The 13,154-nt window shown below is 33.6% G+C and overlaps 1 pseudogene; it reads right to left on the reverse strand.

Moving 5' to 3' along the window:
- Positions 1-1,819: 1,819 nt before the first annotated feature.
- LOC116596391 lies at positions 1,820-12,588 on the reverse strand (annotated as a pseudogene).
- Positions 12,589-13,154: the final 566 nt, after the last annotated feature.

Raw genomic sequence — 13,154 nt, forward strand, 5'->3', positions numbered from 1 at the left:
TGATCTCAAACTACTTATCATATCTCATTCAAATCAAAATTGGTTGTTTTGTAATAACTCTTAGGGCTTTTTCAGGATATTACATTTTCTAGAAATAGTATTTTCCTTTCTTTAGTTTAGTTTGTGCATGGGCTAAGAGCAAGCATTCCTTATTTAAAAATATGCTATGCATGAGCAAAACTATTAATGGGGATGGTATCAGAAGTAGGCTGGTAACATGAAGAGGTGTTTGCTGTTTTTGAGGAAAAAAGCCATATTCAGCTGGTAGAAGTGTACACAGCTGTGTTTGGGTTCATCAGACATCTCGTGATAAATGTCTGAGGTTTACTTATTTTCCAAGTGTTTTGCCACATGCATTTCCCCTCATTTTTTAGCATGGAGAGAGCTTCAAAAGGCTCATATGCTGCAAGTTGCCATTTCATCTGTTTATCAAAATAGATGCATAAGTAGGCTTTGCTGTCAATAAATTATGTTGAATTTGTTTATGGCCCATTTTTTACTCTTCCAGATAACAAGATAGCTCAGAAGTAAACATTCCAAAGCCAGAGGATTTGGATATCATTGCCAGGATTTTCATATATCCTGGAATATGTGCTTCAACTTACTAAATGTTGGCAATTTTTCTTGGTCACCAAGACAAGTCAGTTTCCTAGTTGTGTCATGTCTGCAGCTCTTCTCTGCTTAGTTTAGTTAACATTTTTTTAAATAGAATTTCAAGAGAGAAACAGACTTTCTAAAATTCTATCTTATAAAATTCTAAGTTGAAGGGCTTCTCATGGCTCAGTGGGTTAAAGCCTCTGCCTTTGGCTCAGGTCATGATCCCAGGGTTCTGGGATCGAGCCCCCTGCATTGCGCTCCCTGCTTGGCAGGGAGCCTGCTTCCCCCACCCCCTCTCACCCCCCGTCTACCTCTCTGCCTACTTGTGATCTCTGTCTGTCAAAAAAATAAAATAAAATATTTTAAAAAATAAAATAAAATAACATAAAATTCTAAGTTGGACTACTATGAGTCACTGATCAATACTTCCCTCATCTTCAGTAATGACCTAATCAGTCCTACTTATAATTGAAGGTTTGTGATTTTAGAAACATTGCTTAGTCTTGATTGTGGTCCTTCATCATTCCTCTACTTGACTTTTTATCTTTGGTTAAAGCTCAAAATTTTGCTAATTATTGAAAATTTGCTCCTTTTTTTTTTTTTAAGTTTGCTTCAGTTTAAATGTTTGTCTATCTCGTTGGATACTATTACTATAAATGGCTTAGCTTTTTGACAATTATTTAAGACCTTTATTAAAGTTTGTTGACTTTAAAAAACAAGTTAATTTTTATTACAAATTTAAAAATTAAGTTGTTAAATATCTCAATTTGTCCAGATACGAAACATTTTTTTAAAAAACTTTAAAGGTGTATTGAGGAAAAAAAAAAAAAAGGAGGAACAGTCTTAAAAAAAAATACAACATATTTGCCATTACCAAAAAGAAACATACTTAGGTAGAGTAATAGATAAACAACCATGCTGCATAGATAATGCAGATAGTCTTAGTTATCTGGTCATGGTTTATAGTTCCCATCAGTTGTTCAGTTCTTATTGCTGGAATTTCATGTTCATTTCTTTTTGTTGGATGATTAAACCCTAAACTGGATGATGATAGCAATGTTAATGGTAAGCCAGCCTTTATTCAAGCCTCCCACCCACATTCCACATCTTGCTTTGAGAGTGGACACAGCTGTGTGGACATAGATGGTAAATGCACTGCTTTGTTCTCCTTGACATCTTATGGTTTAGGGTTTTCTGAGTATCTCAGTTTTTCTGAGAAAACCTAGGGTTTTCTAGGTTTTACTGAGTGCAGGTAATTGAAGTCACTGTGGTACTGACTTTGAAGTGGCTGCTGACATTGGGTCTCATTGCCTTGATTTTCCTTATCTTCTTCACTGCTGTCCTTCCTAGGCTATTTTGGCTGTGAGGACCCCTGCAGAATCCAGGTCTATAACCAACATACACATTCTATTTCATTGGTTTACCTTGTTCTCCTGCACTCTGGTTGTCAGCTCCCTCCATCACCCCTCCCTTTACAGTAGGGTTGGAATACTATAGTCAACACCCATGGGGTCTCTGCAGGTAGAAAGGCAGCAACAACTATCACCTGAGGTAAGACAGGACTCTTGGGCCTGGCCTTCCAGAGTACTCTTTGATGCTGCATTCTTTTCCCCATGTTCACTAATCTGGTTATCCAGATGGCAGTTGCATGGAGGACCCCTGGAATGTGGACATGGATTGGGTCTATACAAGTGACAGTCTGCTACATGTTTACTACTTTAAACTGGAACTCCACTAGGATCAGTAACATTTGCTGTCTCCACACCCTTTTGTTCTTCAGCAGCATCAGACTCCAGTCTCCCCATCTCCTTCGCTTCTGGGGTTATTCTTTATGACAGCCTGGTGTACAAATGCATCTTTTTTGGTATCATATTTATTGATGAAACTGTATCTGTTTCTTACACTGAATCATTTTACTATCCCCAAAACCTTAGTTGCAGTGATCTTGTCCCTACCTATAGTCACTGCCCATGTGCCATCCCCTGGACTGCTCTTCACTGTGCTGCCAGGTTTGGTGTCTCCATCTGTTGCTGGGTGCATTTGGGTCACAGCCTGGCTGCTCATGGTTGGCTTGATGGTCACTGGGGTCACCTGTGGTAGCTACAGCTCCTCCTGGGTGTAGTGGAAACTAGAGATGGCAGGGATGGAGCTACTCTCGACTTTCTAAGGTCCCTATTCTATACTCCCACTGCCTAGCAAATTGAATGGCTTGGCTTTTAAAGTTAGGTGCTTGTGGATTTAAACTGCACTTCTTCCTTGTTTCTTATACACCTAATTACTGTAAAATAGGAATAAAACAGCTATTTTTTTGTAATCTTATAAAAACAAAATTAGAAAACTAACTTAAAACTCAGTAGAGTTGCCATGAATTTAAAATGAGATCTCAGATAATAAGCAATATTTTCCTTAAAGTTCCTGTGAAAACTTAAAGAAAGAACTTCAATAGGAAAATAACTTCAAATTTTAACTTTCAGTTATTAGCATCATTAGATATTTATTTTGACATTAAGAAAAAAAGTGAAAGAGAAGCAGCATAAATGAAGATGCTGAAGGGCTAACATGAAATATCAAGTTAGTATTACAGATATATGTGGCAAAAAAGAAAAGATTATTAACAATCTCTGATCAACTCAAGTGTATGAGTCTTCCTATCACACAACCACTGCATCTTTCATTGCCAGAGGAAGAGATACTCAAATTTCTAGAGCTGCTTCTAATTTCATCACAAAATGAATCCCATTATTATTTCCATTTCTGATTTAATTTAGAAATTAAGTAAGAAATAAAAGATGATAGAATGCAGCAAATCTTGAATCATGGGAAGATTCACAGCATAATTTTTCTAGTTAACAAAAATATATAGAGCAAATATAAAAACTTACCAAATATAAATGTAGATACATTATAAAAATCCAAAGTAAGTCCAAAGATAGAAAGTACTATATTTTTAATCAAAAAATGAAATGAATTAGATAAGATGAAAAAAAATTATGTTTACGAATATGTCCAAAAACACTGCCTTTGGAAAGATTAGTACACATTAATAAAAGTACAATGTCAGAAAGTACATGTCAATGTTAGTACAAAAGTACAATGTCAGAAGGAATGGGCATTAGAAAAGCTATTAAACTATTTGCTCCCTAAAGATGATCAACATATGCTGTTTTTTTTTGTTGTTTTTTTTTTAAATTTTTTATTTTTTATAAACATATATTTTTATCCCCAGGGGTACAGGTCTGTGAATCACCAGGTTTACACACTTCACAGCACTCACCAAAGCACAAACCCTCCCCAATGTCCATAATCCCACCCCCTTCTCCCAAACCCCCTCCCCCCAGCAACCCTCAGTTTGTTTTGTGAGATTAAGAGTCACTTATGGTTTGTCTATAGCAGCAATGTCCACAATAGCCAAACTATGGAAAGAACCTAGATGTCCATCAACAGATGAACATATGCTGTTTTTATATATTATTTCTTTCAAAGCTTGGAGAAAGTGACTATATATATATACATATAGATATGTATATATATAAATATATATGGCACCAGAGCATATGAACTTCTTCAGAATTTAAGGGGGGGCTTGATTTACCACCTCATTTTTTAAAGATTTTATTTATTTATTTGAGAGACAACACAAGTGGGGTCGGGGGTGAGAGGAGTGAAGCAGAAAGAGAGGAAGAGGCAGACCTCCTGCTGAGCAGGAAACCTGATACCAGACAGATCCCAGGGCCTGGATCTGAGCTGAAGGCAGATGCTTAACTGACTGAGCCACCTAGGCACTCTTGCCATCTCATTTTATTAGCTGAAACTAAAATCAGAAAATACAGTGTGCAAGAATATGTTCAGAACAACTCAGTTTTCAGTTTAGATCCCATGATTTTAAACAGAGTATTAGTAAGGCATGTGAAAGGTAACTGTTCATTCAGAATAAGCAGGACTCTAAAAATGAAGACCTAGAACACTCTTAGAAAATATATTATAGCCTGAGGAAAAATAAGAGTACCTTAATTAAAAAAAAAAAAATACCTTACTGCTCATAATGATTCTCACACAACTGTGCATTTATTTTCAATTACAAAGTATTTGATAAAAATATAAAAGGATGCCCTTCAACCGACGAATGGATAAGGAAAATGTGGTCCATATACACTATGGAGTATTATGCCTCCATCAGAAAGGATGAATACCCAACTTTTGTAGCAACATGGACGGGACTCGAAGAGATTATGCTGAGTGAAATAAGTCAAGCAGAGAGAGTCAATTATCATATGGTTTCACCTATTTGTGGAGCATAACAAATAGCATGGAGGACATGGGGAGTTAGAAAGGAGAAGGGAGTTGGGGGAAATTGGAAGGGGAGATGAACCATGAGAGACTATGGACTCTGAAAAACAATCTGAGGGGTTTGAAGTGGCAGGGGGGTGGGAGGTTGGGGTACCAGGTGGTGGGTATTATAGAGGGCATGGATTACATGGAGCACTGGGTGTGGTGAAAAAATAATGAATACTGTTATGCTGAAAATAAATAAAAAATAAATTAAAAAAGAAAAAAATATAAAAGGAAATCAGAGCTGTTTCTGCTAGTAGTGAGATACAGCTTCAATAATCATTTACTTAGCTTAGAATCACTAGCTGATGCAATAAAATTAAAACATAAAATACATATATTTTTAAAAATGTAAATTATCAATATCTCCCTATCATATAGGTTTTCTTAGACTAGAAAACCTAACAGAATGAACACAAAAATACTAGAATCATAAAAAGATCGACATGTGTAAAAATACTAGAATCATAAAAAGATCGACATGCCATAGAGTTTTTATATCAGGAAATAAACTGAGACGACCAAGGAAAAAAATTCTCCAATATAATAAATGGTAAAGTAAAACTACTTAGAAATAAAAATTAAAATACACATAGCAAATAGAAAAAGAAAATTACATAAACATAAGTCCAAAAATATCAACAAATAAAAGTTAATAGAGTATTACTGGGAAGAATGCATTAATAACAAAAGTAAGTCTGGTATTTTAAGCTAGGTTTAAGGTTAGTACAATTCTGATAGAAGTTCTAATAAGATTGGGGGAGATAAACTAAAGTTTTTATAACAAAGTGCTAAAAATTAAAATTAGTGAAAATTAAAGACATGAAGGGGAACAACAGTCTTAGAACTCTTGATTGAAACATTACTAAAATAACTTAGGAAGCATTCTGTAGATCAAATAATCCTAAATTATTTCATCAAACAAAATAATTTGTGAAATACTATATATATCATGTTTCACAACTGAATTATGATGTCATTACATTAAACATAGCTAAATGAATTTCAATTCCATAGAGATTTGAAACTCACATTTACTATTGAAAATAAAAGAACTTGAAGAATTTCTTTATGTAGTGCATTTTTCTCTCCTCAATCTTAGTTTTTCTTCTCTCTCACAGATATGATGATTTAACACATTCCTATGTTTAAAAGTTTTTTAAAAATTATCTAATATGCTAGGCAACAAAAATATGTACATTGATAGACTACTGTGTATGTATGTATGATTATATTCATATGTAATATTATTCTAAGACATTATGATAATACATAAATTATCTATAATGTATTAGAGATATAATTCTCTATAATTAAAAAACTCAATATTCAAAAACATTTTATGCATTTAGTTAGCACATTTTAAAAGTACATATTATGAAAAAATATTAAGTGTAAAAATGTTAGATTTTGCTTAATATACCTCTTTAATGATGTATACCTAGATGAATATTATGTTATACTAAAAGTAGACAAACTCTAACATCAGTTTGATTTTTTGAAGCAACAGAAATGCCTTGCTTATAAAATTAAAAATAAGAGAATAAAACTTCTATAACAGCAAAACACTCAATATTTGAATTTCTGTCAAAGACATAACGCATATCACATAGATCATTAAAAATTTTTAGATGATGAATAACTAGCTTAAAGCTTGATTGGGGGCTTCAGTTTTACTGAAAAAAATCATGTATGTAAAGTGATTTTTCATTTCTTAGAATCTCACAATCTAAACTCTTAAGAAGAGTAACAGTATTGCTTCACCAAGTTTTACCCAAGGTCTATTAACTTCAACCATTAGTCTTTTGGTGTGCAGTGCTCCTGCACCTTAGCTACACAATGAAATCACCTAGAGAGCTTACAAAATCCACTGTAGTCTGAGTCACATCCCCCGAGATTTTGACTAATTATTTTAGTAAACAACCAAGGAGTTGCAATCTTTAAAAACTTCCCCAGTTATTCTAACATGAAGCCAAGGCTGAGAATTGTTACACTCATTGTTTATAACCAATGCACACAGAAAGGTTGAGAAAATTGGAATATTGATTAATTCAGTATATCTTTGCAAATGCCATAGTTGAATAACATTTTTATTTTAATATATTTATAAATACTCTGATATAGAGAAATTTAAATAAAGCATATTGTCCATTTATATAATACATTATTATACAAAAATTACAAGTGAGGGAGTATGATCAAACTATAATAAATAAAAAGTACATGTTAAAAGATTTAAAAATATTTGCCTTTGGGACATAGGAATTTGAATAACTTTGATGGAAGGTTCTATTACAAAAAAATCCCTACCTTCCTTTTTTTTTTTTTTTAACCATTAAGAAGGCTTCATTGGTTATTATAAAAATCTGATTAAATTAAAAACTATAGGTCATATAGAATGTAAAGATTGGCTCTATGGGCACAGACTATCAGGAAAAACAAAAATAGAGTGAGTGTCATTTAGAGTAAATAAACCTAGGAAACTTACCTAAGTATACAGTTTTTAACTCGTCAAAAATATTCCCTAATTAGCCTGCCACTTCCCAAATAATCTTAACCAAAGGAACATATACTTTACCTAAATTTATGCTTTGTTTACTTTTCTAAAACATTACAAATATAATCTCAGCAAAACATTAGTGTTTCAGGTTGTTTTTAAAATTCCTCTGAAGTCCTGGCTTAGTTGGTTAAGCATTTGACTCTTGATTTCAGCTCAAGTCATGATCTCACGGTCCTGGGATCAAGCTCAGAGACCAGTCCTACCTTGGGCTCCTTGCTCCCAAGTCTGCTTGAGAGTCTCTCCTCTCCCTCTGCCCCTTCCTGCCCCTGCTCATTAGCTAAATAAATAAATAAAGTCTTTCAGAAAAATACAAAGTAAATAAAAAATAAAATTATCTCAATGTATATAATATAGAAGAAAATTAAAATAAGTAACTGAAACTTATTAGGAATTTTATATCTATTTTTCCACTTAATTACTTTCAAATTTTATAGACAAAATCTTTATAATTAAAAGAAAAGATTACAGTATGTTTCTCTAGAAACTAATTAAGCGGAAAATTTTTATTATGAATCTTATGTTTAGCTCTGGTTGATGTTTCTAAATAAGATAAAAATGGCAAAAAAATAATAAGCCTTATTACAAATTGACTGAAAATATATGTATAATGCAAGATTACTTCCCATTCACCTTATATACCTGTACCTCCATCCTCAACTCTATTTTATGGCACTGGACACTGAATTCTGATTCTTCTATCATATGTAAAATAAATAAAAAATAGAAAAATAAAAATAAATAGATAAATTAAAAGTTTATTTTATTAGATGAGACAAATCACAGATATGGGTATGGCTAAAATCTTACAACAATGGCTATCTTTTCTTTTTCTTTTTTTTTTCTTTTTAAATATTTTACCTATTTATTTGACAGACAGAGATCACAAGTAGACAGAGAGGCAGGCATAGAGAGAGGAGGAAGCAGGCTCCCTGCCGAGCAGAGAGCCCGATGCCAGCACGATCCCAGGATCCCAGGATCATGACCTGAGCCAAAGGCAGAGGCTTTAACCCACTGAGTCACCCAGGCATCCCTAATGGCTATCTTTTCATGAATGATTTTCAAACTGTAGGTCAGGTAATACATTAGTGGACTGTAAAATAAGAACAACTTTGTAAACATGAACATTATAAAAACATTAAATAAGAGTAGAACATGTGTATACCACATATTACATTGGTAAAGTGGACTTTAATGAAATGCTTTTTCGGATTTTGTATGTTTATTTTAGGCTGTGATATATAATGTGTATCTTAAAGTATTTTCGAACCAGACAAGTTCATAAGCCATTGACCCTACCTAGAAGATATTCCCCAGCTAACTTTCCAGTCAAACATAATATTGTATCCAAAATGGATTCTGCTTCACTTAGGTTTGCCTTTGATTTTTATCTAATGAAAACTTGTTAATGAGAGAGATGGAGACAGAGAAAGAAGAAGGTAGGAAAAAGGAGAGGAAAAAGAAGGAAGAATAGGCAGCACGGGAAATATGAACTTATAGAATTCAGTCTGAATCACTAATTCCCAAATTGTGGACCCCCATGTATAGACATTTTCATTGTTGTTCTTTTCAGTTTATTATCTTACACTTAATAACTCACTTACTGAGAAACAAAGTGAAACAATAACATAAGGCCCTGGGTTAGTTTATCATAAACACCAGTCACTTATTTGTTCCACCCTCTTCCCCAAAAGGATAAAATATCGTATTCCTGATTTTCAAGTGAGGAATCAGTGGCATTAGAGAGTTTGCAGTTTCATGTATTTCAGGGTTGAAGAGGTGGAAGAAGATAGTCTTACCCCACAGCGGTACTCAAGAGATGGCAAGCCTGCCTGCATTACTATGCAGTCGTGGATGTTCACATAACAGGCTGGCTGCAATACAAATTTTCCACTGCAAATTCACTATCAAATTAAGATGAATATGATTTTTTATATGTTGTCTGTGTGTGTGCATGCAGGTGTGTGTGTGTGTGTGTGTGTGTGTTGGAGAAAGAGAAACGAGTATGTACTTTGTTATATGAGAACCCTCCATTGCAAGTTTGGGCTTAGGTTAAATTATCCTCCCGATTATTCACATGTCACATAGTTGTATGCAGATTAGTCTATTTAAAAAACAAGATATTAGATGCATACATATTTACAATGGTTTTATCTCTTTGTTCGACTGTCCCCTTTATGATTATATAATGCCCATCTTTGTCTTTTTTTAATAGTCTCTGTTTTAAAGTCTAGTTTGTCCTAAATAGGTATTGCTTTTCTGGCTCTCGCTTGACATCCACCTGCATGATAACTATTTTACCACCTCCTCACATTCAACATGCAGGTGTCTGATCTAATATAACAAAATAGAAAACCCAGAAATCGACCCACAGCTACATGGTCAATTAATCTTTGACAAAACAGGAAAGAATATCCAATAGGTAAAAGACAGTCTCTTCAACAAATGCTATTGGAAAAACTGGACATTAAAATGCAAAGGAATGAAACTGGACCACTTTCTTAACACCATACACAAAAATAAATTCAAAATGGATGAGAGACCTAAATGTGAGATAGGAAACCATCAAAATCCTGGGGGAGAACATAGGCAGTAACCTCTTTGACATCAGCCATAACATCTTCTTTCTAGATATATCTCCTAGGGCAAGTGAAACAAAAGCAAAAAAAACGATTGAGACTTCATCAAGATATGATGAAGAATCCATTTTGGATACAATATTATGTTTGGATACAATATTATGTTATTATGTAATTATTGTGAAATGTTACCATCTACAACTATTATAATAAATATTTGAAGGCCATGGATCGAGGCATAAATGAACCAGGTGACACAGCCACTGGAGATAAACCTTTCTTTATAATCTACAATGTGTCTTGCAGAATTAGGAAAAGGTGAAAAAAATACAATAATTACAATATTATGTTTGACTGGAATGTTAGCTGGGGAATATCTTCTAGGTAGGGTCAATGGCTTATGAACTTGTCTGGTTCGAAAATACTTTAAGATACACATTATATATCACAGCCTAAAATAAACATACAAAATCCGAAAAAGCATTAATCCCTGCACAGGGAAGGAAACAATCAACAAAACTATAGAATGGGAGAAGATATTTGGAATGACATATCTGTTGAAGGGTTAATATCCAAAATATTTGAAGAACTTGTAAAACTCAATACCCCAAAAATGAATAATCCAATTAACAATGGATAGATGATACGAATACACCTTTCTCCAAAGAAGACATACAAATAGCCAACAGACACATGATACTCAACGTCATCATCAGAGAAATGCAAATCAAAACTACAGTGAGCTATCATGTCACACCTGTCAGAAGGCTAAAATCAACAACACAAGAAACAACAGGTGGTGGTGAGGATATTGGTGGGAATGCAAACTGGTGCAGCCACTGTGGCAAACAGTATGGAGGTTCCTCGAAAAGTTAAAAGTAGAGCTACCCTGTGATCAAGCAATTGCACCACTAGGTATTTACCCAAAATATACAAAAATACTGATTCAAAGTGACATGCACCCTGGTGTTTATAGCAGCATTATTAGCAATAGTCAAATTATGGAAAGCCCAAATGTCCATGAACTGATGAATGGATAAAGAAAAAACGGTGTATATATGCAAGGGAATATTACTCACCCATAAAAAGAATTAAATCTTGCCATTTACAACCAAATGGATGGAGCCAGAGAGTATTATGTTAAGGGAAATAACTCAGAGAAAGAAAAGTACCATATGATTTCACTCATATTTGGAATTTTATAAACAGAACAGATGAACATGGTGTGGGTGGGGGGAGGCAAACCATAAAACAGACTCTTATCTATAGAGAATGAACTAAGGGTTGCTGGAGGTGGGAAGGGGATGGGTTAAATGGGAAATGTGTATTAAGGAGTTCTCTTGTTGCAATGGGCACTGCGTGTTATATGTAAGTGATGAGTCACTAAATTCTACTAATATTAAACTATATGTTAACTAACTGGAATGTAAAGGAAAACTTGAAACAAAAATAAGTAACTAAAAGAAAAAAATCTGTTCATAGTTCATCTTAAAAAATAAATTAATGCAGAATGCAAGAAAAAAAACAGGAATAGAATGAAAGTTGCTTAATTGTCTACATTTTTTAAACCTTTTTTTAGAAATCCAATAAAGAATGGGTAGGGTATTATATCAAGGACAGCATGTTCTGAGAGTTCCTAAATTCACCCCACTTAATACTCCCCTGCCATTTTTCTCACCTCTGAGGATTTTTTTCACCTTTTCCTAATTCTGCAAGACACATTGTAGGTTATAAAGAAAGGTTTATCTCCAGTGACTGTGTCACCTTGTTCATTTATGCCTCGATCCATGGCCTTCAAATATTTATTATAATAGTTGTAGATGGTAACATTTCACAATAATTATCAATAGGGAAATTGTCTTAAGAGGGAAAATACATCACAATGCTTCAAAGCCCTATTTCAACAACATGTGAATCACTAATATAGCTAATTGATCTGTTTTACTACGGGTTTCCATTTCATTTATACTTAGGAAAAAAATGAGGGATGAATTATTACAAGTAATTACCAAATATTATCTTTGTATCGTGGTAGATACTGTAAGAAACACAGGCAAAGACAAAAGCTAAGTTGTCTCTTTTCTCAAGCTCCTTAGAGTCTAATAGTTTTCTCTAAAATACAATCAAATAATAATAGTGTTAAATAGAAAGTGGTGAAGGTTTGCATTTTCACTAATATTGTGGACTACCAATCTACAGTGATTATTTTCACTGATTACATGTCCAAAGGAATGGGATTGTATATCAAAGAAAACATTTAAATGGGCAAAACTCTGAGACTACATAGAACTGATGAGAGAAACTAATGAAAGGATTTATGAAAGATCCAAGAAGCCCAGAGACTCATAAGAATTAACAAGCAGAATAAATAAGATGAAATTTACATTATGGCAATAATGAAGAACAAGACATGGATTTTACAAGCTTCCAGAACTAAAGGTTTACCTTAGAACGGGTAACGGTTTGACAGATGACTTCTCTTCTGTCACAATGGATGTGAGAAGACAGAAATATAACAGTGCCCATGTGCTGAGAGAGCAATAACTGTCAACCTAGATCATTATAACCAGTGAAGGCACCTTTCAAAATGAATGTGATATAAAGACATTTTCTGACAGAAGTAACTGTGGCAGACCACCCACAGATATTCTCTAAAGAAAATTTTGAATGGTGTGCTAATGGGGGGGCTTGAGTAAGAGGAATAAGAAAAAATCACCCAGAGTGTTAAATATATATTGGGAACACTTAAAGTGTATTAATTGGATAAAACTACGTTAGTGGTTTGTGGAATTTATATGAAAAAGGAAAAAAAATCAAAATACAAATTAGCATACAGTTGCTGATGGGGAAGAAGCAAGTTAAAATGTTCTAAAATCTTTAAATTTTCCAGAACAAGGTAAAATATATTGATTAAACTTACAGACTGATTGATCAAATGTGTATTTTATAATAGCCAGGGCCCATAATACAGGAAAGAGACAAAAAGTTTAACTTATAAACTAGTAGAGGAGATAAACAGAAAAAATAAATAACAAATTAAAATGGAAGCTAAAATCTAAAACAAAACAACAACAACAAAAAAAAAACATAAA

This window comes from Mustela erminea, chromosome 7, assembly GCF_009829155.1.
Source record: "Mustela erminea isolate mMusErm1 chromosome 7, mMusErm1.Pri, whole genome shotgun sequence".
NCBI classification, from domain to species: domain Eukaryota; kingdom Metazoa; phylum Chordata; class Mammalia; order Carnivora; family Mustelidae; genus Mustela; species Mustela erminea.